We start from the raw sequence: 12,920 nt of genomic DNA on the forward strand, positions 1-12,920 counted from the left end.
GATGAGGGAGACGGGCCCGGCGCTTAGCAGCCAGAGCAGCGGTAGCAGCAGCAGCGGTCGGGGGAGGGTGTTTCGCCGTTTCCTCTCAGCCGCCAGGACAAGATGGCAGCGGCCGCGGAGAGGGGCTGAGCCCGGGCTGGGTGGTGCCGCCTGCTGAAGCGCCTGGCTCCCTGTCCCCGGCACGGCCCTGCGCCCCACCCCGGACATGCTCAGGGCTGCGGCCGCCCGAAGAGGAGAGAGCGCGGGCCTCTAGGAAGGTAAGGAGTCGAGCGAGGGGCGCTGCCACCCCTGGGTGGGGGGACCGGCTCCGTCCGCGGACCCCGCGGCCAGGTGGCCAGCGGACCCCAAACCTGACCCAACCCCTCCGGAGCGGTGCGCACTCGTCGCGCGTCCCGTGCCCCATCCTTATCCTCCGCGCTCTCGTGCTCCCAGTTTCCGCCCCAGCCTCCGCGGTGTGGCCGGGTTTGGGCCGCTCCCTCGAAGCCGGCGCCGCGCCAGGCCCTGGGCTGCCGGACGCGGGGGCCGCAGCCTCCGGGAAGCCGCGCTCGGCCGGGGCCCGGGGGCCTCGGCCTCCCCCCGCCAAGGTTGCGCAACGGCTCTTCCCAGCAACCAAAGTTTTGTTTAGTCCCACGGGGAGCCTCTCTTCCCCTCCCTCCGCAGCCCTAGGCCGTAACTCCGGAGATCTCTTTCCTTTCATTAAGGGGAACAAACACAAACACGGGCACGCACGCAGCTTGAGCACCCCAGCCGATGGCCGCGTCCCGGGCTTTGTGGGCCCGTCCCCAGCGTCGCGGAGCGGCGGGTGTGCAGGGTGTCAGCTCTGGGGACGTGCGTGCGTGTGATTGTTGGGGAGGAGAAATGTGATCCGCCGCTCCGCGTCCCCAGCGGCGGCTGGAGGAAGGCGTGGCGGCCGCGCGGCGGGGCTGTTGCCGGCTTCTCTCGGTACGGTGGCTGCCGCCCGCTTCCCTTCGCCGCACTGGGAGAACTGGCGGAAAGACTTTGGATGAGAATGTCTGTTTTTCTGCCGTGAGGGAGACGGCTGTTGTAAAATGGTATGTGGCTCTAGGGGAAGCCTGTTGTTCCCCTAATCTCATCTCTGCTTGAGGAATTGCGCTGGAGAGTGTGTGCGTTAATTACCTTGGACTTGTTACAGAGTAGTCGTAACTCCTTCAGACCTAGAACAGTGTTTTCACAACCTCTTACTGCCCTGTTAGGGAATTTGTTTGTCCACCTGTCAGTTCGCTGCTTCTAATTATAAGGGGCTTCTATTAGCAACAGCAAAAAATTTCAGATTATCCTCCAGGTATAGGGAGAGCTCACGGTTGGCTCTATTGTCAACTTTGTTTGGATGTCTGTCTGGTACAGGGCCGGAAAAGTTAGCTGGCAAACCAGTCTGTGCGTGTGCTTTTGCGTACTTTCTAGTAGTTTGGAGATTCGCTGACGCTTTTCCCCTTTTTGCTGTTTAGGTATTTGCTTTTAGCTGTAGCTTCTGAAGTGGGAGTACTTATATTCAAACCATTTCAGTTTATTTCAAAGGTTTAGTTGCTGGGGTCTTTAAAATTTTAAAAGAGGTTTCCTTTCTGATCAAAGTTTTGATGAAAAGCCTTGAGCAGTAACGATGGGTTTTGTTTCCAAACTAAGACATTTTAATCCTATATTCTTATTTTTCAGAAGCTGGTAAAGTCTCACCATATGTTTGATAAGTCTAGATTCTGCTTATGTTTGCAAGTACAGTGCTAATTTTATACAATGAGCAATGATAAGGTTTAGATAGGTCATGATTAAGCTTAGTATTTTAAGTAAACAAAATATGACTGATCTTTTTAAAAAAAGTTTTTATAGTTGTATTGATTATCTTATGCTTTCGTGCCATTTATCTGTGACTGAAAATTTTCCAGCCAGATACGGTTAAGTCAATGAAATATTTCTTGGTGTATTTCTCACTGAATTAATAACATGTAGAGGACTCTTAATTTATGAAATATAATGCTTAACCTGTTTGAGGTTTTTTTTATTCTTTTGAAATTTACATATTTAAAATTTGTGTTAAGGTAGAAATGTGTTGAAATATTTATGTTTGGGCATTTTTTTTTTTTTTTTTTTGTACTTATGGAAAAATTTGTTCCTTAAGTTCACGCCTTCCTTGCCCTACTCAAGGTGATCTCTTTTCTAAGAAAAAAATGGCAGTGTGGAACCTTAGATTTGTGGAAAACCTTAGATTAAAACTGTTGTAAAAAAGTAAAATGAGTTTGAAATCTAGAACAGAACTGGCCATTAAGTGTTTCAACTTTATATTTGGACGTTGCTGACTACAGTAGCTAAACATACATATTAGGCAAGCCGATGATAACATGGTAAGCCAGACTTAGTTTATTGTCAAAATACGTTTTTCATTGAACTAGTCATTACCTTGCTTATAAACCAGTCATTGGCTTTCTGGCATGGGGTTTTAGAGTCACATTAAAATGGATGGTTTACTTTACGTGAGATACTTCTTGTAAACATGCTTGGAAAGAAGCTGTACATCATACTCTTAATTTTTTGGAAGTTCTGTCATGTGATACTATAAAATAGAGTGTAAATTATGGAGGTAGGTTGCTGTTGCAAGTATGGCATGGGCACATAGATTTTTCTTTTCTGTTACCTAGGCTGGAGTACAGTGGCTCGATCTCGGCTCACTGCAATTTCTGCCTCCTGCGTTCAAGTAGTCCTCTGCCTCAGCCTCCTGAGAAGCTGGGATTATAGGTGCCCACTACCACGCCTGGCTAATTTTTATATTTTTAGTAGAGACCGGGTTTCACCATGTTGGCCATGCTGGTCTTGAACTCCTGACCTCGTGATCCACCCGCCTCGCCCTCCCAAAGTACTGGGATTACTGTACCCAGCTGGACACATAGATTTTTATGTTTAATGTAAGATATGGAGAGACTCCCTGCACCCCCTGCAACTTAAAAAAGCAGCAGCTATCAAATGACTTTTTTTGATTGAACTTTTGTTTTTAATATTTGTGCATGAACCTGAAAGCATATGGAAAGGAGGAAAGGGAAAATGTAAATTTTCATTAGGCTGCAGTATTATTTCTCACACCTGATTCACATCCATTTCGTGGAATACTTGTTAGCATGTTATTTTTTTATTTGAATGTTAGAATGACTTATCCTGGTAACTTTTGAAGTTAACTTTATTTTAAAAGGTAAGAGAGTTAACTTATTAAATAATTAAGTTATTAAATGTTCTTTTCTTTTCTTTTTTTGAGACAGAGTCTTGCTCTGTTGCCAGGCTGAAGTGCAGTGGTGAGATCTCGGCTCACTGTAGCCTCCACTTCCCGGGTTCAAGGGATTCTCCTGCCTCAGCCTCTCAAGTACTTGGAATTACAGGTGTCTGGCACCACACCTGACTAATTTTTTGGTATTTTTAGTAGAGACAAAGTTTCACTGTGTTAGCCAGGATGGTCTCGATATCCTCACCTTGTGATGTACCCGCCTTGGCCTCCCAAAATGCTGGGATTACAGGCGTGAGCCACCTCGCCCAGCTAAATGCTATTTTTATAGCAACAGTTTACCAAATATAATGATGAGGTAAATTAGAATTGCACTATTGGTAGTTAATTCAAAGGCATAAAAATGTAGTTTCCATTGCAACCTGGAGATGAAAAGATGTCATGGCAATATTTAGATTCAAAGATATCAAAGATAAATAGGGAAATTCTCCAAATTTAAAAATCCTTCCAGAAGTTGTTATTCCTGCCTCTTAACTCTTGGAGAACACAGAATAACTTGATTTGTCATTGCCGCAATAAATATTCGTGTTGTAGCTGTCCTAATGTTCTAATGTCCAAAGTTGAGACTTCCAATATGGTATGTTCAACTTGGAAGTTATTTCTGAAGACAAACTACAAAAACTTTGTTAAAATGGAGGAATCTATCAGTGCGTTTATTTTTTTAAAGGTGTTTCCCACCCCCCCTTCACTGGGATGTATTTCTCTATTTTAACTTGCTGAAAGCTTTGTCATGGGGAATCTTTTGTATATGATACCAGTGTAAGTCTAAAGGGATTGTCTATCTATCTATAAATTATTGTCATTTATACATGTATGTGTATATATATATTTAAATTTTAGGTTCAAGTGTACATGTGCAGGTTTGTTATATAGGTAAACTTGTGTCATGGGGGTTTGATGTACAGATTATTTTGTCACCCAGGGACTAAGCCTAGTACCCAGCCAATAGTTATTTTTGCTGCTCTTCTCCCTCCCGCCCACCACCATCTGGTAGGTCCCAGTGTCTGTCGTTCCCCTCTTTGTGTCCATGTGTTCTCATCCTTTAGCTTCCACTTATAAGTGAGAACATGTGGTATTTGGTTTTCTGTTCCTGCATTGTTTGTTAAGGATAATGGCCTCCAGCTCCATTCATGTTCTGCAAAGGACATGACATTGTTCTTTTTTTATGACTGCATAGTATTCCATGGTACATATGTAGCACATTTTTAAAAAATTCAGTCTTCCATTGATGAGCATTTAGGTTGATTCCATGTCTTTGCTATTGTGAATAGTGCTACAATGAACATATGCAGGCATGTGTCTTTATGATAAAACAATATATATTTCTTTGGATATATACTCAGTAATGGGATTGCTGGGTCCAATGGTAGTTCTGTTTTTAGACCTTTGAGGAGTCACCACACTGCTTTCCACAGTGGCTGATCTAATCTACATTCCCACCAAGAGTGTATAAGTTTTCCCTTTTCTCTGCAACCTCATCAACATCTGTTATTTTTTGACTTTAAAATAATAGCCATTCTGACTGGTGTGAGATGGTATCTCGCTATGGTTTTGATTTGCCTTTCTCTGATGATCAGTGATATGGAGTTTTTTTCATATGCTTCTTGGGCACATGTATGTCTTTTGAAGTGTATCTGTTCATGTCTAAAGGGATTATTTTAAATGTCCTAACTGCTTCTGGATCCAGTTGCTGAAAAATATATATCTTTTGACCAGGTGTGGTGGCTGATGCCTGTAATCCAATCACTTTGGAGGCCAAGGCGAGCAAATCACCTGAGGTCGGGAGTTCAAGACCAGCCTGACCAACATGGTGAAACCCCGTCTTAAAAAAAAAAAAAAAATATATATATATATATATATATATATATATATATATACACACACACACACACACACACAAACACACATACATATATGTCTATATATATATGTAAGCACTTATTTAATTTATATTAAAATGTGTATTTGGAGAAGTATTGAATCAGTAGAGGCTTTTAGGATAGTCAATACTTATGTGGTCTATTTCAGGAAGAATAGTTCACTTCTTTTGGTTGGATTTGTATGTAGTTAAGACTGGTTTGGAGGAAGAACAGCTTAATATTAGTGTGCTGCTTCTGTAGCTTTACCATAGCTGTTCTTTGGGACCTTGTTTTAGTTACTTGTAGGACCAAGATAGAATAGATATTTGGAGGATGTGTGTTACACATTTATGAGTTTGTCAAATGAAACCTTGAGCTTTTTAGCAGATTAGGCCCTTATCCTCAGCTGATACTTGGAACATATGTTACTAAACAGAGACAACATATTATCTGGATTCTGAGATACCACTGTTATGCCAGGGACCTAGAGCCTCTGTTCTTACTACTGTGTGGAATTAAAACAACTGGATGAGTATTGTCAATATGCATTGTATTTTTAGGGCAGCATTTGTGGCTTGGAGACAGTTATTAAGCAGATTTACTTTGTCTTTTATATTTGGCAGTTAATGTCAAGTTAGTACTTTAGAAGGCGTTTTTCCAACAGAAAACCTTGAAATAGAACAAACTGAGGAACATATTTTTGACCTTAAATGTATTTTGTTACCTTAAACCAATTTCTCTAATTTTTAATTCTAATTTAATTTTATTTGTTTATTTTTTGAGACAAAGTTTCGCTCTAGTGACCCAGGCTGGAGTGCAGTGGCACGATCTGGGCTCACTGCAACCTCTGCCTCCTGGGTTCAAGTAATTCTCCTGCCTCAGCCTCCTGAGTAGCTGGGATTATCGGCATGTGCTACCACGCCTGGCTAATTTTTGTATTTTTAGTAGAGACAGGGTTTTACCATGTTGGCTGGGCTGGTCTCAAACTCCAGACCTCAGGCGATTCATCGGCTGCAGCCTTCCAAAGTGCTGGGATTACAGGCATGAGCCACCACTCTCGGCCTATTTTTTCTCTTTATGTATTTATTTTTTCTATTTTTGCATTTATTTTTTCTTTTACAGACAGGGTTTTGCTCCATGGATCAGGCTGGAGTATAGTGGTGTGATCACAGCTTACTGCAACCTCGACCTCCTAGGCCCAGGAGATCCTTCTGCCTCAATCTTCCAAATAGCTGAGACTACAGGAGGTACTACTACCATGTCTATTAATGTTTTCATTTCTTTTTCTTTCCTTCTAACATGGTCTTGCTTGAATTTTTTCATTTTTTTGTAGAGACTGAGTTGTGCTTTGTTGCCCAGGCTGGTTTTGAACTCCTGGGCTCGAGCAATCCTCCTTGGCCTCCCAAAGTGCTGGGATCCCAGACGTGAGCCACTGTGCCCGGCTCAATTTCTCTAATTTTCTTAAGAATGAGGCCTTTTCCCTTCTGTAGGAGACTGAGTGGGAGAGGGGATGGTGAGGCAGGTGAGGTAGGGGAGGCTGGACAGTAGAAGGGGGAAGAGCTTGGTTTAATTGGATTTGGGAGTCTGAAATGAAATCTGCTTTAATTAATTAATTAATTTTTGAGAATGGGTCTTGCTCTGTCACCCAGGCTGGAGTGCAGTGGTGTGATCTCATCTTACTGCAACCTCCACCTCCTGGGTTCAAGTGATTCTCCTGTCTTAGCCTCCTGAACAGCTGGGATTAGAGGCACATGGCACCTGTAACTTTTGTGTTTTCTGTAGAGACAGGATTTTGCCAGGTTGTCCAGGCTGTTCTCGAATTCCTGGCCTCAAGTGATCTGCCCACCTTGGCCTCCCAAAGTGCTGGGATTATGGGTGTGAGCCATTGCCTGGCTGCTAAGATTTTAAATGTCCAAGTTGCAGGAAACCAGAGTTCACTTAGCAAAAAATTGTAGTAGCTTGAGGGAAAGATTAAGTTAGTGACCTGCTAAGTAATCAGTCTTGTGAAATAATAACATGTCTGTTTATCTTCCTTGACCTCAGTTTTTAAAATCCCTCCCCCAACCCCTTCTTCTTTCTGTATTTTGTTTCTTCAATCTGAGAGACTTTTCCTTAAGGTAGAGTTTGGGAAAGATAAGCTTTCTCTATAATTAAAAAAAAAAGTCTTGTGTTCCAGGACTAACCTGCAAGTATGAAGACTATAGAACATAATATTGTTGAATGAGTTTGAGTTATAGGATATATTCTTTTAGTTTCTGGAGATCTTAAAAAATAAAACTAAGGTACATGATGTATGAATTAAAACTCAGACTTCTGCTATCTGTCACACAGTCCTTTTCACCTTCTTCTGAGATAAATAATCTCTTTTAAAGATGAGATTTGCGGGTACACATTCACCTTGCATTTTCTTTGCTGCTAACCTTGTTTTTTTTTTTAAAAAAACAGAAAGGTCTCACTTTAAAAAATGGATGTTTAAGGCCGGTTGCCGTGGCTCAAGCCTGTAATCCCAGCACTTTGGGAGGCCGAGGCGGGTGGATCACGAGGTCGAGAGATCAAGACCATCCTGGTCAACATGGTGAAACCCCGTCTCTACTAAAAAAAAATACAAAAAATTAGCTGGGCATGGTGGTACGTGCCTGTAATCCCAGCTACTCAGGAGGCTGAGTCAGGAGAATTGCCTGAACCCAGGAGGCGGAGTTTGCGGTGAGCCGAGATCGCGCCGTTGCACTCTAGCCTGGGTAACAAGAGCGAAACTCCGTCTCAAAAAAAAAAAAAAAAAAAAAAAAGGTTATTTAATTTAGAGAGGCATAATAAAGGAAAATGTAGTATTTGCTCTTTTGAGCTGTACTTATTTCTTTAGCTAAAGATTTAAGTTGCAAAAGACTGATTCTTTTATATAACTCTTGATCATGTTGAAAGTAAAGGATTGCTGAGGCTGGTCATATATAATTTCTTTTTATTTTACGTAATTATTTATGCTGGAACACCCTTTACCTTCCAAATATTGATGAGGTCTGACCTGCTTAGCTTCCAAGGTTAGACAAGTTCCAAGGTCAGAAACTTTTCAGTTTCTAATCTAGCTGGAAAAAAACAGTTTAGATTTGGTAGGCATTTAAATCAGATGAATAGAGTATGAATTGATCTCCCCACCCTAAAAATTTTGTAGCTTTTATAAATTATATTTGATTTCATATGGATTACCAAGAAAATTGTCTTAAGGATGCTAGAAGATAAAAACTTGCCTGTATTTGACTAGACAGTTATTTTACTGTGGAAATTTTAGAAAGTATTTATTTGCTAAAAAAACCATTTATGTTTACTTCAAATTCTTTAACTTCCCCCTACTTTGTTATATATTATTAATAAATGTACAAAATATTTTAGAGTTTTTGAAAACAAAATAGTAAACTTGGAAATATTTGTAGGAAATAACTTTGCTTATTAAATATTTCCTACTCTATAAAGTGGTATATAAAGGCTTAAAATGCTAACTTTTAAAGTATGTTTCAACTTTTTTTTTTTTTTGAGACAGTTTTGCTCTTGTTGCCCAGGCTTGGTATGATCTCGGTTCACTGCAACTTCCGCCTCCTGGGTTCAAGCGATTCTCCTGCCTCACCATCCCAAGTAGTTGGGATTACAGGTGTCTGCTACCACGCCTGGCTACTTTTTGTATTTTTAGTAGAGATGGGGTTTCACCATGTTGGTCAGGCTCATCTTGAACTACTGACCTTGTGATGCATCCATCTCAGCCTCCCAAAGTACTGGGATTACAGGTATGAGTCACCGCACCCAGCCCTCAACTTTTTAAAAGTATATTTCAACTATGTGTTATCTCTTTAATAATACAGAGAGTCTGGTAGGTTTGGTAAACTATACCACTTTAGATATATAATGCTACAGTTTTAAATAGTTAATAAGATAGAGTGATAACATTGAAACTGAGACATTTCTTCTAAAGTATGACTTAAATTAATGCTTCTGAAGGCTCTACGTATATAATTTATTACAATTTCTATTGAGTTTAAATAGGGTATAGTGACTAAAGTCACAATGAAAATTACAGGTTATGCTGCTATATAGCCTATAGCTGTGTGCTTTACTATATTCTCAAAGACAAATAAGAATGTTTTGGATGGCTGGCTGTAGTGGTTCATGCCTGTCATCTTAGCGCTTTGGGAGGCCAAGGTGGGTGGATCACCTGAGGTCAGGAGTTTGAGATCATCCAGACCAACATGGTGAAGCTCCATCTACTAATAATACAAATAAAAAGAATTTTTTGGCCAACTTCTAATAAGACAGTTTCAGTGGAGACAGTAAAATGTCTCTGTAATATATTGATTGTAGTTTTGTATTTTAAAGTTAGATAAGAATAATATTGGATTCAAAAATAGTGGATTTGTAATAATCACTGTTTAGTGAGCTTTAAATATTTTTGTAGCTGATCACAGACTGTGGCCACAGAATAGATAGAAAATTCTGTTATGACAGATAATGATAAAATATTTGTATGAAAACTATTTATCTTATTGGTCAAACACGGTGTCTCACGCCTGTAATCCCATCACTTTGGGAGGCTGTGGTGGGTGGATCTCTTGAGCACAAGAGTTCAAGACCAGACTCAGCAACAGAGTGAAACCCTGTCTCTACAAAAAATATAAAAACTAGCTGGGCATGGTGGTGTGCACCTGTAGTCCCTCTAGTCCTAGCTACTGGGGAGGCTGAGGTGGGAGATAACTTGAGCCCAGGAGGTCAAGGCTGCAGTAAGCTGCGATCGTACCACTGCAGTCCAGCTTGAGTAATGGAGCAAGACCTTATCTCAAAAAAACAAAACAAAACAAAACAAGCCTATTTTATCTAGTACATGTTTGAATGTCCACTGAGTGCAAGGTACTGTGCAGTGAACGAAGAGAGTAACAAATGGTCCCAACTTTGAACAAGTAAATGATAAGGAAAATTAGCTGAATACTGTACATTTTCTTTTATATTTGTATATGTGCACCTAAGTTAGAAAAACACTGCTTATGAAAAATGATTTTAAAAATTTCTTATTTTATGAAATATGAAATATTTAAATGATATTAAAATAGTAGTATTCATGTTAAAGTTGTGTGTTAATATTCACTGCTGCTCTTGAAGTTTGTAAAACCAAAATAAGTCTTTGAAAAGTATGAACACTACTGTAATCCCAGTACTCTGGGAGGCTGAGGTGGGCGGATCCCTTGAGGCCAGGAGTCTCAGACCATTGTATGCAACGTGCAGAAATCTTTACCAAAAACCAAAGAAAATGCAAAAATTATTCAGGCATGGTGATGCATGCTTGGAGTCCTAGCTGTTGGGGAGACTGAAGTGAGAGGATTGCCTGAGTCCAGAGAGGCTGACGCAGCAGTAAGTAAACCATGATTGCGTGCCACTGCACTCTAGCCTGGGGTAAAGAGTGAGACCCTGTTGCAAAAAAAACAAACCAAAATAAAACAAATTTTAAATTTTATTTTTTTACTTTGCCAAGTCCTGATGGAAAAAAATATTACCAGTTTTGTCTTGTGACAAGTTTTTTCATTAAGGCTAACCAGTTTTATAGTTCAAGTGTCTTACAGAGGTAAACCGCATGTTAAAGGTCATATTTCTCAGCGGTGGCTAATAATAATACAGTTCTCTTGTTTTCTCATGGTTTTTCCTTTGGACCTGCGCAGTTTTCACATGGCCTGAGCGAAGTGTCTTAGGTTTTGCCTTTTCTAGCTGTATTTCCTTCCTCCTCAATTTAGAATGCAGAGCCCTTTAAACCTCATTCCTTTTTTTAATTGTACTTTAGGTTCTGGGGTACATGTGCAGATCATGCAGGATTGTTGCATAGGTACATGTATGGCAATGTGGTTTGCTGACTTCATCCCCATCACCTATATCTGGCATTTCTCCCCATGTTATCCCTCCCCAGGATCCCCACCCTTTGTTGTTCCTGCCCTAGCCCCCTGCAACAGACCCCAGTGTGTGATGCTCCCCTCCTTGTGTCCATGTGTTCTCATTGTTCGACACGCACCTATGAGTGAGAACATGTGGTGTTTGATTTTCTGTACTTGTCTCAGTTTGCTGAGAATGATGGTTTCCAGATTGATCCATGTCCCAAGAAAGGACATGAACTCATTGTTTTTTTTATGGCCGCATAGTATTCCATGGTGTATATGTGCCACATTTTCCTTATCCAGTTTATCATTGATGGGCATTTGGGTTGGTTCCAGGTCTTTGCTATTGTAAACTGTGCTGCAATGAACATACGTTTGCATGTGTCTTTATAATAGAATGATTTATGATCCTTTGGGTATATACCCAGTAATGGGATTGCTGGGTCAAATGGAATTTCTATTTCTAGGTCCTTGAGGAATTGCCACACTGTCTTCCACAATGGTTGAACTAACTTACACTCCCACCAACAGTGTAAAAGTGTTCCTATTTCTCCACATCCTCTCCAGCATCTGTTGTCTCCAGATTTTTTAATGGCGATCTCCAGATCGCCATTCTGACCAGTGTGAGATGGTATCTCAATGTGGTTTTGATTTGCATTTCTCTAATGACCAGTGATGATGAGCATTTTTTCATGTTTCTTGGCCTCATAAATGTCTTCTTTTGAAAAGTGTCTGTTCATATACTTTGTCCACTTTTGAATGGGTTTGTTTGTTTTTTTTTTTCTTGTAAATCTGTTTTAGTTCTTTGTAGATTTTGAATATTAGCCCTTTGTCAGATAGGTAGATTGCAAAAATTTTTTCCCATTCTGTTGGTTGCTGGTTCACTCTAATGATTGTTTCTTTTGTTGTACAGAAGTTCTGGAGTTTAATTAGATCCCATTTGTCTATTTTGACTTTTGTTGCCAAGGTTTTTGGTGTTTTAGTTATGAAGTCCTTGCCTATGCCTATGTCCTGAATGATTCTGCCTAGGTTTTCTTGTAGGGTTTTTATGGTGTTAGGTCTTTAATCCATATGGAGTTAATTTTAGTGTAAGGTGTCAGGAAGGGGGTCCAGTTTCTACTTTCTGCACATGGCTAGCCAGTTTAAACCTCATTCCTAAGCCATCCTGTGGGAAGTAAACAAAAGGGGAAAACACTTCAAGTTTTTTGTTTTTGTTTTTGTTTTTTTTTAAAAGACAGTCTTGCTTTGTTACCCAGGCTGGAGTGCAATGGCTCGATCTTGGCTCACTGCAACCTCTGCCTCCCTGGTTCAAGCAATTCTGCCTCAGCCTTCCAAGTAGCTGGGATTACGGGTGCTGCTACCATCCCTGGATAATTTTTGTGTTTTTTAGTAGAGATGGGGTTTCACTATGTTGATCATGCTGGTCTCAAACTCCTGACCTCAGGTGATCATCCCTCCTTGGCCTCTAAAAGTGCTGGGATTACAGGCATGAGCCACTGCACCTGGCCCACATTTGAAGATATTTTTCAGAATATCGAACCTGCTAGCTATAACTTATTTAAACCACTATGCAAAAGGAATATTATTTTTGCATTTCATTTATGTAAATTAAAAATGTATTTAACTTGAAGTCCTTAAAAGCAGAGTTGTGCAAAGGACAAGTATTGTATTGTTTTGCTCCTAATATAATTGTACATAATACAGTATTTTTGGCCAGGTGTGGTGGCTCATGCCTGTAATCCCAGTGCTTTGGGAGACTGAGATGGGCGGATCATCTGAGGTCAGGAGACCAGCCTGAGAGACCAGCCTGACCAACGTGGTGAAACCCTCTCTCTACTAAAAATACAAAAATTAGCTGGACATGGTACTCTGGAAGTTGAGGAA

General features: G+C 40.7%; 1 protein-coding gene across 8 annotated transcripts in view; it reads left to right on the forward strand.

Moving 5' to 3' along the window:
• Nucleotides 1-169: 169 nt before the first annotated feature.
• HIPK3 (homeodomain interacting protein kinase 3) overlaps nt 170-12,920 on the forward strand; it is a 103,961-nt gene continuing 91,210 nt past the window's right edge. For 4 of the 8 annotated variants that reach the window (XM_010333226.3, XM_010333237.3, XM_003919969.4 and 1 more), the window contains exon 1: nt 170-257. The gene's annotated coding sequence lies outside the window, so the exon portion shown is untranslated. Of the gene's footprint in view, nt 258-582; nt 1,053-6,261; nt 6,387-12,920 lie in introns of those variants that run through there. The other 4 variants (XM_074401289.1, XM_074401290.1, XM_010333228.2 and 1 more) reach the window with 4 other exon arrangements.

The sequence above is a fragment of the Saimiri boliviensis genome, chromosome 6 (genome assembly GCF_048565385.1).
Source record: "Saimiri boliviensis isolate mSaiBol1 chromosome 6, mSaiBol1.pri, whole genome shotgun sequence".
Lineage (NCBI taxonomy): Eukaryota > Metazoa > Chordata > Mammalia > Primates > Cebidae > Saimiri > Saimiri boliviensis.